The 13,894-nt window shown below is 35.1% G+C and overlaps 1 protein-coding gene across 5 annotated transcripts in view; it reads right to left on the bottom strand.

Annotated features, from left to right (window-relative positions):
- pcbp4 (poly(rC) binding protein 4) overlaps positions 1-9,789 on the bottom strand; it is a 96,986-nt gene extending 87,197 nt beyond the window's left edge. For all 5 annotated transcript variants that reach the window (XM_048167083.1, XM_048167090.1, XM_048167097.1 and 2 more), the window contains exon 1: positions 9,637-9,789. The gene's annotated coding sequence lies outside the window, so the exon portion shown is untranslated. The remainder of the gene's footprint in view (positions 1-9,636) is intronic.
- Positions 9,790-13,894: the final 4,105 nt, after the last annotated feature.

Here is a 13,894-nt window from a genome sequence, read left to right as displayed (position 1 = left end):
AGCAGAATAATGCATGTTGGGTTGGGGGGTGACTCATTTAAAATAAAAGGCAGGCTGGAAGTTTTCTTTCTCTCAATGAGACGTACTATTTGACCTAGATCTTACTTAAAAATTGGGCATTAGATGTGAATTAGTGGAGCATGCTCTTGTACAACTCGATTACGCGGAAACGCTTCTTCCATGGCTGCTTGATCGCGGCGTCTCGCTTCGGTCACTCTGAGTAATTCGACCTGTCATTCACATTTGCAATGGACAATCGAACAAGAGGTCTGCATATTATATAGAGTAGACTACCCAAAAATGTAAATTGTGTCATTTTGTTCACACTCATCATGTCATACAAAACCAGTATGCATCTATTTTTTTCCTGTGAGCACAAGGGCAGAATTTTGAAAAATGCATCTTTTTTCATATAAATCAACTCATTGTGTCCATGTCTGTCAGTGATAGTAGTATTTTCATTTTTTGGGAGAACTATTCATATTTAAAAATAGAGCCTATGTATTTGTCAGCGATACCATGTCTTCTTTTGATACTATATAATAGTTATATATGTGATTACTAGTGTTTGCTGATAGAAAGAATTTTATAATGTTAATGCTATTATATTTGTATAATATTTTTAGATTTATTAACAATATTAATATGAATACATTAATAATAAATTAATAAAATGTTCATTTATTTGTATTATCAATAACATTATGTTAATATATTATTATAGTATATTACTGGCTGCAATTGGGTAACAGATCAGCAAAAAATATTTGTGAACAAAAGACAAATGAACGCTACAGTTATGATTCAACTACAAATGAATCATGGCAGTAGGGAAGCAGTATATTTATAACCAGTTTCCCTGTGTCATCAGACAGCTGCGAGTTTCATCTAAAATTGAAAAGCTAAACTCTGAGTGGGTGTGAAGATCTCACATCATAAATTTAAAAAAATAATAATACTTTATTATAAATATTTTGTATTTAAAATATCATATTCAGTAAATATGATTAACTGATTTGAGCACTAAAATAAATATATCATGAATGAATTGGTCCTGCGAAAAAATCTAGACCTAGTTATTTCAGAGGCAGAAGAATGTTGGTGAAATGTTGCAAAAACATTTTTTTTTTCCTTTGGAATAAGACGCTCCAAATAAATCACAATGAGACCAGGAACACATTAATAAATGAGGTCAATTTTGAGTTGATGTCCACTTTAACATCCTGCTATTACAGGCAAGCCCTTCCGCTATATGCTCATGTTTGCAAGACACAATTTTCACTTAGCTTGAATGCCAAAAAGCGTTCATTCTCCTATCCTATTTCCACAGTCAGTTATTAGCCTGTAACCTTTCAGTCTAATGGAGGATTCTGACTCTTCCCTATGCGCTTAGCCGTCCCTCTGAGGATACAGAGTGCTTTCAAATGAACACTTTTTTTCCACCCCTCTTTCCCACTATCAAGACTCCCAATGAGTGGCGGAAACTCCAGAGGTCCCTCCCCTCCTCTTAAGTACTACTTCAGAAAATAGCATTGTACTAAATCTTTACTCTTAATGTAAAGGCAGGGTACACACAACGTTCAGGTACATGCGTGCCATTTCGGAAAGGACATCATTGGCGCCTGTAGGAGGTGGATAGTGCGTCACATAAATATCGCTTGGGGGGATCTCTCTGCAGAGTGGCAATATATCCGTGCTTTTTTGGGGAGTGGATAAGAGGAGGTAGCTATGTCAAGCACATCATGGCAGTTTTCCTATGGCTGATTAAAATGGAAGGTGGCAGCCATTCTGTTTGGGGAAAACAGGTGTTTGATACACATGTCAGATTGATTATATCCCAAAAATCACTGTGGAAAAACTTGTTAGTCATCAGGAAATCCGCCTGGTCTGAAAGTAATTACTTAAGCTTTATTCGAGTATCCTAGAGAGCTTTTTTTATTTCTCTCAGGCCAATGTTTAAATTGATGCCAGTGTCACTAAACAAATAATTCAACTAAATCACTATTATTATTATCTCAAGTGGTTGTTCTTCTTCTTCTTCCATAAAAATCGTCGGCGCATAACTCGTCCCGCACCATTTGTCGCAGACCCATGAATGAGGTGTCAAATTGTGCGACTTAGTGAGAAGGTGTGCTGTGACTTTTCTAAGTGATCAGGCGTATAATGTTTGCTTGGCAGGAAAATTTGTCACATCAGAATGTCGTAGAGACTTGAGGTTAACCTTTTTTTACTCGGCTAAGCAAGTAGCCAATAAATAGTGACATATCAATTTCATAGTCACAACTTAGCAGCAAACAGCCAATTACACTGAACACTTTCCAGCCACGCCCTAGCAACCACTGTTGAGCACCCTAGCAACACAAACCCAAAGAGGGATATCTTCCAATCTGAATGTCATAGAGGCATGAAATATCATCACTGACAGATGCCAAGCCACTCCCTAGCAACCAGAACATGATAGAGACATGGGGGTTAATTGGCTCTTTTGACTCATGCTAGCAAACAAGACATCCAACATGCTAGTCATGCTACCAGTGAATAGCTACATTCTAATAATGATTAGCTAAGTGCTAAAATATGTAAAAAATGTTAACTAAAACATAAAAGTAACATGCTAATCATGTAAGCATCTTGCTTAGCGTCATGCTAATAGTGTTAGCATTATGTTAGCCTACTAAGATGTTATTTGTGTTAACATCTTGCTTAGCATTGTGCTAGCCACATGTTAATCGTGTCAACATCATTGCTATCAACATGCTAAGTATGTTAACATTATGTTAGCAACATGCTACTTGTGTTAGTGACTTGTGTTAACAACATGGTAATCATTTTAGCATCACGCTCAGAATATAATTTGCTATGCATTTGCTAGGGTATTCTGGGTGGTTGCAAGGGTGTTGCTGTGCAGCTGTTAGAATACTCAGGGTGGTTGCTAGAGTGTTGCTGTGCAGTTGCTAGGGTACTTAAGTGGTTGCTAGGGTGTTCTGAGTGGTAGCTAGGGAAAATAAATTATCAGCTAATCATTTATTAAAATTATAATATATAAAAATTATAAAATAAATATGTATGGAAAACAAAAGATGTTGTTTAGTAGAATGTTAAGGCTGCTCTTATCCATTAATAGTGACTATGTCTGACAAACTCCAAAACAGTTTATTTTTCGCATTATTTATATACTATTATTATAGTATAAGAGTTTTGAATTAACTTTTATTTTTATATGATCAGTTTTAATTTTAATTTTAGCTTAAGTTTCAGTAATTTTAATGTACTTTTGTCAGTTTATTTTTATTTCAGTTGTCAGTCAAGGCAACATTTCTAATTTTTGTTTAAGTTTTTTTTTTTTTAATGTAAGTTTTTCATATAATATTAATATTTTATTTCAGTATTACTTTAACAAAAACTATTCTTAATCTTAAAAATTGTATAAAGAACAGACTGAAATTTAAGTCATTAATTAACTTCCCTCACTGTGTCGCATAAGGTTTGACATCAATGACACAAAACGGTATTGGGTTTGAATATGCAGAAGTACAAATAAAACTTGTTGCTTTTGCAGCTGGACATTCTGTGGCCACTGTTTTCATTGTGTGGAAAAAGAGCAGCGTGAACATTCTGCTAAACATCTTCTATTGTGTTCCACGGAAAAAGAAAGTCATTTGGGAAATGAAACGAGGGCGAATGTTCATTTGTGGCGGAACCATTCCTTTAATTTATTTTTCTCTTGACTAGCACTAGCTTGCAGCAGAGACAAGAGCCCGGTAATTAATTGAAGGACATCGTTAGTTGCAGAGATTCAGGGGAAAAATATCTCACACTAATTAACATGTGTCTGTGTTTCAATTAACAATGACCTCAATCTCTCAGAAAGCAGGAAAATAAGGGAAAGCTTGTTCGGAAGAGTGGGCTGCGTTCTGAGCATTCTGCCTGCTAGAACTCATGAAACAATATATGTATTCTCTCTCTATGAAAGGAGCGTTCTGTTGGAAATTATTCAGAAGAGGCCTGTATAAACTGACTGAACAATTACACAATCCTTGCTAACTCTAACAGTCGTTATCAACGGCAGTAAACCGCAAATATCTGTGCGTTCTTTTATCAAAACGTCAATGTTCCCTCACTTTTCGTGAGCAGGTCAAACAAGTCGCGTTTTCTGAAAGTCATTTTCAGCTTTTTGATTGCAACCTTGCCAGCTGGCTTTGATACCGATGGGAATTGGAGAGATAGAGAAAAGTACGTCTTGATCTAAAAATTCTCAGAGCTCTAAATTGCAACACCTCTCTTCCAAAGAAATATATCAAAGACGCTCTGAAAAAGTTGGAAGCACAACACTGACAGTGGGCGAGAAAGGGGGGGTGGTGTTGTGACATTGATGGGAGAAAACTTCGACTGAAGCAGATATGAGTGTCAAACAACATGCATAATGGCGAATCACTTCTAAGTTTAGATAGAGTCTCTAGACAAAAGCAACAACCTTGATGATATATGTTGGCAAAATAGTGAGATATGGTATGTGTTTCAAATTAACGTTTGTTAATCCCATCCCAGCTAACAGGGAACAGTGAATTTTAACTAACGTTCTGGCAAGGTTCTCTCAAAGTTAACAGAACGTTTGTTCAAAGTTATGTGGCCTTTAATAATGTTCTCAAAATGTTATTTATACGCAAATTGATTAATCGTGATTAATTGCATCTAACATAAAAATGTGTGTGTGTGTGTATATATATATATATATATATATATATATATATATATATATATATACACAAATAAAATGGTATTTTCTTATTCGAAAACAACAACAACAACAACAAAAACCCATAAAAAAAGTCCATACAGCAATATCTAAAATATCAAATAAAGCTTTGTATTGTAGGACAGTCTGGAAAAATCCTTTCTGTCACAAAAATAAAATTCATAGTATTACCTATAAATGTACCAGACAGGAAAAATATACCCATGTAAGATGACAAATTTAGCTAGAGGAAGCGCTAAAGTCTAGTGGAACATTGTATCAGCACCATTGTATCAGCACCATTGTATCAGCATCGAACACGCAGTTTCATCTCTTTCTGTGAGAGTCAATGGATCTAATTTGCTTACCTCATACAACGTTAAGCCATTATTATACTATCAATCTGTCAATAAGCGATAGTTCATATATGTTCTGTTATTATTTATTCACCCTCATTTCATTCCAAACCTGTATACTGTTATGTTTTCTGTGAAACACAAAAGGAGAATTTTTGAAGAATGCTCATGCAGCTCTTTTCCATATGACAGTCCATAGTGACTGACATATGAATGAATGAATGAATGAATGAATGAATAACTCTGGATGCAGTGATATTAAAATAAATAAATAACTATGGATGTACCAATATTAAAACAAATAAATAAATAAATAAATAAATAAATATGGACGCACGATATTAAAATAATTACATAAAAATGTAAAAAATAAATAAATAAATAAATAAAATAAAAAAATAATGCACCAAAATTCTTACTGAGTCAATAATTATGTTCATATCATGGCCAATATTTGATAAATGGCTGATATTAAATTTGATATTATCTTTTCTAAAAATATATTGCATGATTTAAATAAAACATATAAATAAACCATAATATTAATAAAATTAATACTTTTATATGTGCCAAATTAAGTCAGTGCTTGATGAAAAAATGTTTTAAATGAAAAATGACTGATGTTTTTAAATGTAAAATTAGGCAGAAATTAGGAAAATATTGGTTGATAACTGATATTGATGTAATTTTTGGTTCTTTGGTCAAGCATGCATAAGGAATCCCTTTTTTCTTTAATTTACTTATTATACTTTTAGAAATTGTCATCGATTTGGAAATCAGCCAGAGAGAAATAAAAGCTCTTTTGGCTACTCTAATAAAAGCTTCAAATAATTGGAAATTGAAACAATTTCCACCATGATGATTTTTGGGAAATAATCAAATGTGGTCATTGCACTGTAGAGAAAAAAGCTACAAAATGTCTCCTTTCATGTTCCACAGATTAAAGAAAGTCATACGGGTGACGCAAGGGTGAGCAAATGATGATAAAAAATTTGTGCCTTTAACTAAAAGTCCCTGTTGTAATAGTTTTGACAGTCAGAAGTCACATTGCAGGGCAAGGGCCAGGTTTGTGGACGCCAATGTACTTACAGTCAATATCTTCTCCGATCTTTTTTTAAACAGAGAATCCATGTATGATCAACGGCCCGGGGGCCTCGTGATGCACCACGCGCCGTGCTGAACCACTCAAACTCGCTCGAAACAAATAAACAGTAAAGACAAGGAAGAATTTGCATGAATCACATGCATGTCATGCTGATAAACTTAGCATCCTCACGCAGAGCCTGCGCTCTTATCTTAAATGCTGGATTCCTCACAGACGCCTGCAGTGTTTTTAGGGGGTTGGGGAAGCGGGGTTGTTTTGTGGGGCTAAAAATAGTGTCGTAGATCAGAATGTTGAGTAGAATAAGGCCTCGTGCAGATTAAACTGCAGTTAATCGCCTGTCTGCCACGCCAAAATGAAGCAGGATCGTAATGCCATTGTGTGTTAGACGCCTCGTACATGGTGAACTTCAATGAGGAGGTCTCAGAGAACTGCTCTTCAGCTTTGTTTTAGAAGGATGTTTACACTTCACCCTGTTTTTTTTTTCCTTCTTAAGTCATTCGTCACTTTTTTGCCTCCTCTCATTTCCTCAACCAGAGAAGCAATTTGTTTTCCTATAAACTCGCTTTGAGGGAATATCAGTTTGAGGGGTTTTGAGTTGACAAGGGACTTAATCAAAGAACCAAAACTAATGTGCTTTGGTGCAGATTTGTCAAAAAATTAATGACAACAATTACATCGCACCTCTTATTTTGTAATATACATTTTGAGGCTCACTCTTAAAAATAAAGGTGGTTTTTTCGCAATGATGCCATAGAAGAACCAATTTTGGGTTCCCCAAAGAACCAATCAGTGATCAGTTCTTAAAAGCACCATGTTTTTTGTAATGTGAAGAACATTATAATAATATAAAGAACTTTTTTCCACTTTAAAGACCCTTTTGTGCAATGTAAAGGTTCCACGGAAGTTAAAGGTTCGTTGTGGAACCATCAATGCCAATAAACACCATTTTTTCAGTGTACACTCTAAAACTGACAGACAGACAGACAGACAGACAGACAGACAGATAGACAGATAGATAGATAGATAGATAGATAGATAGATAGATAGATAGATAGATAGATAGATAGATAGATAGATAGATAGATAGATAGATAGATAGATAGATAGATAGATACTACTTTGAGGCAATCTACACTTAATACCTTCAACAGGCAACAAGGACAGAGCTATGAACATGTCCCAGTACACCCTATTAATATCCAAAGTTAACTTCAAAGCTAGTTTGTACAGAGAGGCAAAAGAACACCAACAAAGAATTCTATTCAGTGATTCAGAGAACAAGAATTAGCTGCTCACATGCCAAACAGTTTAGCAGACAAAATGCCACAAACACAATGAGGTTTTTCATTCTACATAAGTTCAGCTGGTGCAGTCAAGCTTTTACTTAATTTCTAGGTGATGGAGGACAAATAAAATAACTAATCAACTCTAATATTGTACAAATGCTTCAATATTTAGAAATACATTATGTAATGTGGACAGACAGATAGACAGAGAAAGGGACAGGCAGACAGACAGACAGACAGACAGACAGACAGATAGATAGATAGATAGATAGATAGATAGATAGATAGATAGATAGATAGATAGATAGATAGATAGATAGATACTAAAAGATAGATAGAAGACTATAAAAAATATTTTGTAGTTTTTATGAAAAAACTACAAACTGTAAATTTTACAGTATAAAACTGTAGTCTACAAACAAGAAAATTTGAATGTAAACCAGAAAATTCAACAATGCACACTACTACTAAAATCTGTTTTGTACCTTTAACATATACTGACAACCACCATAATAATGCAGGTGGTAAAAGAGAAAGCCACATGAAGAATCAGAGTTCATCACAAATATACTAATGTATAAAAGCTATAGCTTTTATATATATAAAAGCTATAGCTTTTTCACAAACTGAAGTATATACTAATATAAAGAAGGTGCAAAGAGCATGCAAACACAAAACACCATCATGGTAACCCACAACAACTTACATAATGCAATAAACATTCATTAACAGAAGATGTAACATAAAACCATAATGTACATAACTGATAACAAAAACTATTAAGAAACATGATTTTTTTAAACAAAAGACTTTCAAATGTGGAGTGTCGCACAAGGAATTTTAAGGAATCAGTTTACAGTTTAAACTGTAAATTATACATTGATTTGTTCTTTTTTAATTCTAAAAATTGTAAAATTTACAGCATTTTACTGTGAAAATTACATTAAATGTCTGGTAAGAGCTTTTACAGTTTTTCCCATATAGTATGGGAACTTACTGTTAACCTATTTACAATTTTTTCCCGTAGCGTTTTTACAATATTTTACCGTTAAATCACATTCATTTTTTATCATGCTAAGTCATTCAATTACTCGCCCTGAAATATGCATGATATAAGTAGTCTAGTTATTCTTACATACTATTTGACAGTGAATGACAGAAGAATAAAGATACAAAAACAAACAAACAAACAAAAACAACAACAAAACAGTTTGATTAGACAAGTCTTAGTTGGAGAATTGCTGCATTTTCTGGACCACAAACAGCCAATACACTCTCCTAGATAAGTTCAATTACAAAGATGCTCAGTCATTCAGTCAGTGACCCAAGCAAATTAGTATTTGCACTAATTGCAGGGGTTCGGCTCCCGGTCAACCTAATCAATTACAGCATCTAAAATCAAATCAGATGTCCAGAAGGAGTGATCACCCAGACCCCTGGCATCCGGCCACCATTTGTATCTATGAACTTCAGTCCAGACCACAGACGTATCATCCACCACACACGTTTATAAAGGCTCCAGTAGAACCAAAGCCTGATGCCACATGAAGATGCTTTTAAAGTACAAAGAACTTTTTAACCTCTGTATTAAATCATTAACAAATATTATGATCTATAAACAATTCTATAGCTACAACAAAATCATTGCTTGATACTGAAGAGTGCTGCAAAGAACAAATAAAGAACCTTTATTTTAAGAGGAGATTTGAATCCTAAATCACTCAGGGTTGGGTTGGTTCAGCTTTGCCTTAATCAGATTAACTAACAATCTAATTTCACAAGTCAACATGGTCCCCTAATCTTCTACACAATATACGGACGCTATATACTGCTCGTTATGCTTTTAAATGTTACGTTCAGACAGCTGTGCGAGTTAAATTGTTCCATAAAACGTTCATAACGCTGTAAACTTCTCCGTTCTGATCGGTTAGTTGTTCAACTTGTATTAGTAGTGCTGAATTAGACCGGTACGCAACGCGCTATGCTTTTATTGCCATAACAACAGCAGCGGTTTCCTACGGGATAACAGCGCGAGTCTGAACCATCTCTTCACTTCTGACCGGATCAGATTAACATCGGATGCATTTACTGAAAGCTATACTGATGCGATATGGATACATAAAAAAGATATCTGTCGTAATAATTCCGTCTTACCTGGTAATAATGAAGTTGAATGCGCTGCGAACACGACGCGAATTTAGATGATACACTATATATTCCCCGCTGATGTCCACATTGTCAGTGTCAGGCGCTTACTGTAAGAGTGAAAACCCCGATGTCAAGGAGAGAGAGAGAGAGAGAGAGAGAGAGAGAGAGGGAGAGAGAGAGGGAGAGGTGGGGGCTAAAGGAGATAGGACCATCCTATCCAATTACAAAAGACAAACGAGGGTTAAAAAGAACAACAATGCACAACCATATGCCGAGGACAAAAACCCACTGCGTTGGTTACGTCTTTTCAACCCCTGTTCTTTTTCGGTTATTTCATAAGAAATTAGTCTTGACATTTTCTCGACATAACGCCATGATATTTGTCTATCCTTCGCAGTGAGTTATGAAGTCATTTGACAGTGACGGAAGGGAAAATGTTCGACTCGACAGTGCTCGGCCGAGAAGATTCGATTCGATTCCTTACGAGGATTCCATTTGATTCGACATGGTTAAAATGATTTGACAGTAATTCACAGAAAACAAAACATTCGGTCCCGTTCAAAAAAAAGATTTTAATTCTTTTAGACAGCGATTGATTACAGAAAAAAAAAAAAAAAAAAAAAATCAATTTCGTACATTGCTCTTTGATGCTACACTGATGGGCTGAAGGAAAAAAAAGATTCGATTCTGCATGAGCATTTGATTTGACAGTCATTGACAGAAGAAAAAAAATCCATACAAAGATTCGATTAGAGTCATCAGGAAATATCACGAAAGAAGAACAAAGACAATCAAACAAAATAGGCTATATATTTCTTGTTATGGTCAGTTATAGATGCTATTTATTTCGTAAACCAGACATCAACATTTTAATTTTAACTTAATTAGGCCTACTTTAACACACCTCAAAATGGTGACCAATTGCATTGAAAAATATTGAAGCATCAGAACGTGCATATTTGAATGTATATTAGGCACCATTTATAATTTAATTAAGCATTTGTTAATGTTCATAGTGCTATATTTATCTTTTATTTAAATTAAGGACATACGATGGTTAACTTTAGTTTTAGGGTAAAACTATCTCATCTCATTTTGTGATTAAGTTGATCAACTTTACAGCTCATTTGCTTGCAGAATAGCCCTGATTTTATAAACATTATAAAATCCATTTAAACAATGAAATCCATTTGGCTACCGTGGACAGACTCGTCAGTCTTCTGCTACTTAAAATCCAGACTGAAGACTCTGCATTATGCATTATATTGATCAACAATAAATAGATGAATGAATAAATTCATGATAAACAGGGAAATTGGAATGTCCTAAGAAATACTGCCATCTAGTGACAATACATCGTATGTATATCAGCACTGAAATGTATTATTATTAGTATTATTACCAGGCCCAACTACAGTATAGACTATATGGCCAATTATTTCCAAAGAATTTAATGAACCTGTTAGCTTTCCACTGCATCGCCTGCGGAACACATGCCTTTCAAAGGCATGTGACCTAAACCATGCATGCACTTCAAATGGTTCAAGAACAAATTGCACTACTTTGGGTATGCCTTTTTAGGAGTTTTAGGCACATTTTACAGGAATGCAAATAAATTGACTAGGTCAAATAAAAATCTACAGAAGATAAATCTAGTGAGACTTTTTGACTATAATTTTTGAAAATAATTGTACTCTATTAAAATTCTCTACAGAAAATGTTTTTGTTGTATTGGTTGAAAGTCTCCTCATATCCTGATAGCAATCACTATGTATTTTTATAAATATATATAATCTGTGGACAGCATTGGACCATAACATGTTCATCCATTATTCGTTATATTAATTATATTCGGTTCGATCCTACCTGCCTGTCAACATGTGTTCTTATATTCAAGTCCAAACTCAAAACACATTAATAAAACATGCAAATCAAATCGATTAGATGTACCTGTAATTTGTAACTTGCTTTGGTCATGTCACATAACACTCTGCTTTCTTCCCACAGGTGATTGTAGACAGACAGACAGACAGACAGTCTCTCGCTATCATATGGTGTTACTGGCAGTCTTTCTCCGTCTCTGGATGTTTTAATTAATTTTCCTGCTGTAAAAATGATATAAAGTCAGCAGGAGCCTGAAGCTGCCTTTCTCAATATTCTGCGGCCTTGTAACAAGCAGCGGAGGGCCACTCTGGGTCACAGAAATCTTTCATTTCAGCCAGACAGAGAGATGATTTGAACACTAGATGTGACTTCCTGTTGATTACTAATAATCCCAGACGTCTGCTGGCATATTCGTGCTGCTAAATTCCAAAGAAATGCTAAATGAATATATGAATACACTAAAGGAATATACATACTTAGGGCCGTCCAAGCAATTACATGATGTGCCGATTATTCTAAAGCAATTTTTGTGTTACATGAGAAAAGCATCAAATAGACATTACAAAAAATTAGCTTTAGAAATAAATATTTGATTTGATTCAACATAGAATTTAGTAGGCTACACACAAACTTTTAGGGGCCCGTTTACATGAGACCACTTTCAACTAAAAACGGAAAATGTTTTATCCACAAGTTTCCTACGCCCCATGAGGCCTTGCGTCAAACGTGGGAGCGTCTTCCGGTTCGAAGTAAACAAGCTGGACGTGACACTCATTCATTTAACAGTTGACAGTCATTCAAGATTTAACGATCCAAACTTGCGAACGTTTGTTTTTTACTTAAAGATTTAAGATTCCGGCATCAATATTTGAACAATGTTTTACAATAAAAAATGTTACAGTAATAGTAATGTATCAATTTATGTCGAGTGCACATCAATCATGCTAAATCTAACTGATATTTATATAGACATGAAAAGAAAACACAGACATATTCAGTTGCGCCTACTTCCATTTATTTGCGATCACAAGAATGCAAAAAACAACTCCACTAAGGCTTTTAAATTCAAAGGCTTACACATTTAGAAATATATTGATAACATACCCTATGTTTACGTCACTTTTCGGAGCATTTCTATTTATTTTCCTCTAAATTATGCGATGATTGCTGTCCGAGGATGTTTGCGCGATCTCTCCTTCTATCTATCCCGATCCTTTCAGCCAGAGCAACAGAGGGAGCTCATGAGAAGACAACGGGAGTTATGAGTTATACGAGTTAACCGGAGTGTGTGAATCTGTGAAAGATATGCATTTGTCAGGAATCAACAAAGGCACAGGGAAGAGACAGATAAAACATTAAACCAAATAAATACACGATTATAATCACATCTTCATTCCTCAAGCAGTCTCTGATATTTTCCATAAACGTGTGTATTTATTATCGCAATGGTTAACATAAGTAGCCTTTAGCATCGCATACAGTGGAAACGCGACTGGCTCTGGCACGCACGATACATTAGGAGTAAAATATCATATCATAAGGCTTTGGTGCTAGCATCAGTGACGGGAAGTACAGACAGCGGGTTGTTCAAGTATTGCAGGGTCAAGATGCTCTAGTCATGCAGCAGCACTTTTGTGGAAGGTCAGTAAAGTAAAGGGCAATTAAGGGCACGAAAACTGTTTATTGTATTGTGATATTATTAACTAATAATGTAGTAAACTGAGATGTTGTCCCTGAGCGCCGTAACGACATCTCTCATAAAGATTTGCAACTTTACAAAGTAAACAATGATCCAAAAAACGCTTAGCCTCTTTGCTAATTAGCACACAAAATACCATTGGTATGCTACTTCCGCCGCCTCACCGGAAGTTGTACCCACGTTCTCTTTTACAGTAGCGCCCCGCGGAAACAGGTGGATAGCCTACGTTTTGGACGTTCATTTACACGGCATTTTGAGGGCCTGAAAACGCAAATGTTTGAAAATGGTTTCAAAGTGTAAGTTTTTGAAAACAATATTGTTATCATCTGTTTAAACTACAAAAACGCAAAGTTGTGAAAAACAGTGACACCATGCGCATGCGTATTATGTGTTCAGCATGTAGTGTTCCTTTACAAAGTGACATCGCCAACTACTGGCCTGGCATGAATAATACAGCGTTTTTAGTCATTGTCATGGATCCGTGCGAACAGAACATTTTGACAATGTTGTCGTCTGTATGCAATCCAAAACAGTTTGGTTACCAATATTCTTCAAATATCTTCTTTTATTTGAAATAAATATCATGTTATTTCAAACTTCTGTTTCAAATTAAACATTTCAGTTGTAGCTAAACCCTGCAGTGTTATTTTAGTGTCGGTTTTTTATTAATATTTTTGAATC

Source organism: Megalobrama amblycephala, linkage group LG2 (assembly GCF_018812025.1).
Source record: "Megalobrama amblycephala isolate DHTTF-2021 linkage group LG2, ASM1881202v1, whole genome shotgun sequence".
NCBI classification, from domain to species: Eukaryota; Metazoa; Chordata; class Actinopteri; order Cypriniformes; family Xenocyprididae; genus Megalobrama; species Megalobrama amblycephala.
The sequence above is the reverse complement of the archived record's forward strand: the minus strand, read 5'-3'. Positions and strand labels throughout refer to the sequence as shown.